Source organism: Olea europaea, chromosome 19 (genome assembly GCF_002742605.1).
Source record: "Olea europaea var. sylvestris chromosome 19, O_europaea_v1, whole genome shotgun sequence".
NCBI classification, from domain to species: domain Eukaryota; kingdom Viridiplantae; phylum Streptophyta; class Magnoliopsida; order Lamiales; family Oleaceae; genus Olea; species Olea europaea.
In genome coordinates, this window is record NC_036255.1 from 4,937,811 (window position 1) to 4,945,009 (window position 7,199).

The window sequence follows — 7,199 nt, forward strand, 5'->3', positions numbered from 1 at the left end:
AAAAAAAAATATTGAAATATTTTAATTTTAGTTCATTAGCCCACCAACCATTAACCAACCCACCACAATTTGTAAAATCAGTTTCTTATTTTATACTTGGTTATGTTATGATTTTTTAATTATGTTATGTTTATGGTTTTATACATTATATTTATGATTTTTAATTGTTGCAAACCTTTAGTTTTTAATGAATTTTCTGTTCAAATTTGTTTACAGACATTTGATTAGTTTGTTTTTAAAGTATCGAAACAAATTTAACAATTCATCTAATTACCCGTTCACGTTGTCGACAAAAAATTATGTAAGCACTAAGTATGCATTTGATTAGTTTGTTTTAAAGTATCGAAACAAGTTTAACAATTCATCTAATTATCCGTTCAAGTTGTCGACAATAAACTATCTAAGCACAAAGTAGGTATTTTGTACATTAAATTTCTAAATTTTTGTCTCCCATAACTTAAATTCCTGGCTCCGTCCCTGGGAGCAGAGATTTGGTAACAGAAGAAATCGAGTTGGAACCATGAGCCTTTAGGCCTTCCACCTGTGAATTATCACTAATATTATTATGATTATCGTAACTCTGTTGCTGCTGATTATGATGAGTAAAACCAGAAGAAGACAACGTCGTAATGGAGTGTTGGATTCGCAATGGAAGCTTGAATATGCCCCAAACCTTGGCATTCGATGACTTCTCATCGGAGAGTTCCATGTGAATTTCCGTCGCTTGAAAGTGAAAATGGCATCGTGCCGAGAGAGTGTTTGATTTGGAGGTTGTGTTATGTTTGAGTTCCTTGTTGGCAATGGGGTGGACCAGTGGGGGTGAGGCGCCTGTGGCGATTATTTATTAATTTAGCTCACGAATTGGAATTGGAAAATATGGGTCAAACCGTGATTAACGGGCGTTCCTCCTTTTGATATTATTAGCATGTCTGATATTCTTTAACAAATTAAATTATTTGCTACAATAATATATTTTTTACTATATATTCACATAATAAAATATTTTACCCACAAATCAATAAAAAAATTATATTTAAACCACACATTTTTCAAAAAATACAATTCAAAACTCTATAATTTCTTTTCCATGATGGGAGACAAACAAAATCTAAAAATATGGAGGTATGCCTTAGCACACAAATTTTTTGTCTGTTATTGTAGTTGATTTTGAGATATAATTTCAAGTTAACTTCACCTGAATTAAATTTACAAAATAATAATAATAATAATAATAATAATAATAATAATAATAATAATAATAGGGTTAATTTCACAAACGGTCATTGAACTTACAGAAAAATTACAAAATGGTCACTAAAATTTAAAACTTTCAGTAATGGTCATTTAAGTATTGTGACACTTTCAAAAACGGTCACTGAAGTCTAAAAAGTTTCTGAAACGGTCACTGAAATTGAAAAACACTTTTTTAGTTTTTTTGGTTACATTTGTGGCAATTTTTCGGTTACTTCCAACTACCGATGCCATCGAATTTTGATACCGTTGGAAAGTCCATAGCGTCCTCTTCAATTACCACTCAAAATCTCTCCGTAACACCAAGGAACTCGACTGGAAAATCACCACATAAGTCGCCCCAAAAAATCAGTCGGACTTTGATACCATTGGAAAGCTCACAATGTCTTCTTCAATTACCATCCAAAATCTCTCCCAAACTCCAAAGAATTCGGCCGGAATAAACCCGCAAAGTCGGCATCCCAAAAAGATGAAAATCTGGGATGCCAACTTCGTGAATTTATTCTGGCCGAATATTTTGGAGTTTTGGAGAGATTTTGGATGCTAATTAAAGAGGACATTGTGGACTTTCCAACGGTATCAAAATCAGGCTACTTTGGTGGTCGGAAGTTGTCAAAAAATCGCCACAAAAGTCCACCAAAAATTTGAAAATTTGGGCAGATTTTTGCCTTTTTGGGTAACCAACTTTGTGGGTTTATTCTGGCTGAATCCTTTGGAGTTTGGGGGAGATTTTTTGTTGTAATTGAAAAGGACATTGTAGGCTTTCCAACGGTATCAAAATCCGGTGGTATCGGTGGTCGGAAGTGGTCGAAAAATTGCCACAAAAGTAGCTCAAAAATTTTTAAACTTCAGTGATCGTTTTTGAAAGCGTCCTAATACTTAAGTGACCGTTACTGAAAGTTTTAAACTTCAGTGATCGTTTTGTAATTTTTTTATAAGTTCAGTGACCATTTGTGAAATTAACCCAATAATAATAATAATAATAATAATAATAATAATAATAATAATAATAATAAATCTGTGGGCCTAGTAAGTCGGTGGGTCCCAAATATCGACTTTCTATAGTCTAAGTCAAAATTAATCAAAATTATTTTAGCATAATAAAAATTTGTGTTTCTATGTCCTCTCCTTCAATTTATCAACATAGGCAAATTTACTGAGAGTCCATTTGATTTGAAGGATGGAATTTGGATGGAAAAAAACGAATTCCTGAAAATAGGAGTGGGCATTATTTTTCGGAACTGAACCAAAACTGTTTAGAACCAGTAGGTTCGATTTCAGATTTTATAAAAAACAATTTGATTTCGAGACAAATTATTAAGAATTGATCGGTTTTGATCTGGCTCCCGGTTCTAGTATGGGAACCGTTAGGAACCAGACGGTTCTCATAGGATTTTTTATTTTTGGTAAAATATATGACTCAATCTCTAACACTTTTATAAAAATGATCGGGTTCCTTCTTAATTTTAGACTCTAACACTTTCCTTTTTCTCTTTAATTCTTTCATTCCCTCTTATAATTCTTTGATTAATTAATTCTCAAGCCAAATTAGAATATTGGATAAATCCATACCTAAATAAATTTATTTACAATATAAAATTTCATTTCTAAGATGCAAAATTTTTATTTTGTTTTCACTTTGATTACTTAATTATTGATCCGATCGAAACTTTTCATCTAAATTTCTACAAATTATAACCAATAAAACTAGAAGTTGCAATAAATTTTTAAAGGATATCTAATTCAATATAGGATTTTTGATTTTGATGGAAGTTTGTTTAATCATTGGAGTACTATGCAATTTATATAAGTTGATGATTGCTTAGTGATAGTAACTTATTTTATTTGGATATTGTTTTTAAATTTGTATACTTAATTTTCTTTTAATCGTTGAATAGTATATTCGGTTCTTCTATATTTTGTTAAAAATATCACGTTGGTAGCATCATTAGATTTTTTTATTAGTGAACATTTTATTTAGACATTTTCAATGTAAAGAACCAAATTGGACCGAATTGAAACCTATTGGTTCGGTTCCGATTCGGTTTCATAGCTAACTGTGGCACCGATGGTTCTATTTCTAAAATTTTCATTGGTATTCGGTTCGGTTTGGTTCCCTATGGAACCAGACCAAATCGGACCGCGCCCACTCATACTTGAAAATTGAATTGCCTAGAACTTGTTTTACTCGAAATTGTTAATTAAATGTGCTTGATTAATATAATTTTTCACCTGAAAAATATTTGAAATTTTAAATCTTTTGGTATTCGTTTGACTTTGTTTTTAATGAAAATTGTTGATTAAAGGAATAATTTTTTTACAACTGTGAATAAAATTCCTTCCCATTGCTAAAAATAAAATAAAAAAAATAAAAACATAAACCTGGGTAATTAAGGAAAACAGGTCACCTAGCGGGGAAGGGATGATATCCATGAAAAATTTATACAATCAAACAACTAAAAAGATGGAAAATGGAAATTTTATGGAAATTTTTCCTTATCAAATGCTGCCTAAGCCTAAAATGAAATCCTTGCAAATTCCAATTAATTAATTCGAGGGATATTGGTTAGTCTTCAAGAGAAATAGAAAATGTTCAGTTCAACAATTGAATTATATATGAGATTGAAATTAATCTATTCGATTTGACGCGAGTGGTTATTTAACATTTTTCTTCCTTACTTATTGAATCAAATGTTAGTAAAGTATTAGGAATTGAAATGAGTACAGGGAAACGCGTTGACGTCAGAATGTTGACTTCTGGGAATGAAGAAAGCTTGATTTTTATTTGCTAATTAGCTTTGAATTAAATTACGGTTGTGGGTTTGGGAGACTGTATATACACTATTATTCTCCGAGAACATTGAATGTTTAGTTCTTTTCAGTAACACAACAATAAGGATTATGCCTCTACTTGAAACTTGCATCCATTGGAACTAATTATGTTCACGGAACTAAACAGAGGGTTGAAAATTATGTTCCTAATAAAATAATTTTACACGTAACTTTAAAATTTTTTCAATTTTTTAACTATACTTTCTTCAAAAATCACCATCACAAAATAATATTTTTAAAAAAAAATGGAATTCAAATAAACTCTTAATGCATTGCATTTTAGGTCACTGTACGTATTACTTAACGTGACTAGAAAGTGATTTTAGTCATTTCTTATTGCTATCTATTCTTCTTAATAACTTGTTACACAGGTTAATTTCAGAAACGATCACTGAACTTAACAAAAAATTACAAAACGGTCACTAAAATTTAAAACTTTCAGTAACGGTTACTGAACTTTCGGGCAATTGCACTAATGGTCACTGAAGTTACCAAAATGATTCTACTTCAAACTTGAGGACCAAAACACGTGACCAAAGAATATTGAGGACCTCAGGTGCAAATTTTCGGCCAACATGAATTTCCCAATCATCTAAAACTGCCCTGACTTTCTTCCAAATTCGTCCAACTCCATTGATGCCCATGTTAATCATACCCCACAAATCGCTGAAGCTCATGTAGATGCGTCTAACCTTGTTCATATAACAACAAACAACCAAGAAAATCAAAATATAGAGCATTTTTTCAAAACAGCGGACTCGCGACCGACAAACTCGTTTTTCGGCGATGGTGGTGGTTCCCATGATAGCGGACCACCTGTCCTAGCATCCTCTCTTCATGACGCATCTATTCCTGCCATAGAAATCAGGTCTGCATGGACTAAAGGTAACATTGAAGGTTGAATAACTATATTGCCTAATTCAAATAATACTTTCGTGAACTGTGATGTTGGAGGAAAAAATGAAAAGAAAAGAAAAGAAAGAGAGAGTTGTTGCAAGAATACGGAATCATCCCATTTGAGAACACGAGTCCGAGTTATGTTAATATATGTGATTTAATAATTTGAGTAGCCGTGAATTGAAAAAGACTTCAATTGGTAAGTGACTAATTACCTGACTTTTCTTAACGTAGAAAGTGCTTATCGAAGAACCATGATTTTTTAGATTATGTGCAACCATTTAACTAGAAGCATAACGATAAGTTATGAACTTTGATGAAGGGTGTGATCTCAATTGTCGATCATATCTCAATCTGAAAAAATAATGCAATCTATCACCAATAGTGTTGAACATCGGTCTAAATGTGAACATATTATGTCTTATTAAATGAGTAATTGTTCGCTATATTTAATTAAATCTATAATTTAATGTCACTAGTGCTACCATCTAAACTGGTGATAAACACCATTAGTGTTAAATAGTATTATTCATTTGAAAAATGTGTAATTTAATGCTTCAGATTAATATATGTCAAAAAGTGCACCTGTTTGCAAAAGAGACATTGAATCTATAAATTGAATTCATTTCATTTTTTTCCACTCCAAATCAATTGCAGATAAAGGATTTAGAATTCCTTCCCTCTCCAATTTCTATCAAAATAATTTCAAAAATAATTTTTGAGTTTTTTTGTTTGATATTTTTAGTATTTGATATCATCCAATTTAGTAGTAAACTGTCAAGCTTTGATCCGTTCGACAAAATTAGTATTGTGTTATTTTAATTTTGGAAGGAGCGTTGTATCTTGAAAGACATGCGTCCCTTTTATCCTCTTAGCATTAGTGTAGTGGACGAAATTTGTCTTAACGAGTTCATTTTATCTCTTTCTAATTTCTGCATATTATACGTTACATTAAATCACAATTTGTATATGCTCGTATCTTGATTTCGATAAATCGAAACTCTATTTGGTATTTTGCATCAATAAATTATAATTTTATCATATTCACAAGTACAAGTTATTGGTTAAAAAGGAACATAATTATGAATAAAAATTGCAATTTGGCATTCAGCTCCCCAATTGAACATCGGAAATCACTTTCACTAGATTCACCTACTATATATGCATATACAACAATTAGACCAAAACTGAATACCTCCCAAATCTGTCCACAGCCCACGATTGGTTAGGCAGGCCCATTAATTTATGTATGTGGCTATCCGATTGTGAATCTGTTGAAGAAAAAATGTGATTGGTGCTTAAATAAGGGAAAATTGCGGCCGAGGTACCGAACCTTTAGTTTATTAGCAGACTTTACTCAAACTTTTCATTTGTACCACCGGAGATACCAAATCTTTCAAAAATTCACACCCGAAGTCCAAATGGATGAAAACCGTTAGTAAATCCGTTAGTTGACCTAAAGTCAACATTTTGACCAAAATTTACTGCATTTTAAAGGATAAAAATGGTAAAATTATATTTTCTATAAAAAAACAATTAAAATAAAAATCTAAAATACAAATAAGCTTCATCTTCTCCACATATCGTGCACACACCCACCCCCCAAAGCCAAAACCAAAACCGGAACCAGCACTGGCACTCACCCCATTGCTGGAAATCACCACCAAAACACCATGGAAAATAATTTCCTCTTCCATTCACCATTTTCAATAAAACCAATTTGTAAATGTGTAAATTTCTCTATCTATTTCTGTATAATGAGGTCATCTTCAATTCTTATCCTTCAATTCTGTACAATCTTGTTAATCGACTCACCACTTCTACGCTACAGGTTTTAAGAAATTAGAAACGCGAGTACAAAAACTTTGCCCACCGCTCAACACCTCTCGGCGTTGATTCTCCAATTGATACCCTACACTTGCACAGAATTTATGCAATTATTGATTGGCAAATCTCGCAAATGATGAGAAGCATATACAGAGTTTTCGTGTTGTGGGTAGGGAGCATAAGCTGAATAATTATCGATCTGTAATGTCTATCTGTGAGTTCAACAAAGAATGGAAGATTTATACCATTATTTTGGAGTCTTATATAGAGGATATACTAGAACGAAATGCAGGAGAGGACAGGAAAATGTTCGTTGAAACTGTTGCGTGTTTGCATTTTTGGTCGTTTAAGCTGGTGGATCTGGTGATGGCAGATTTCCAATGATTGCCATT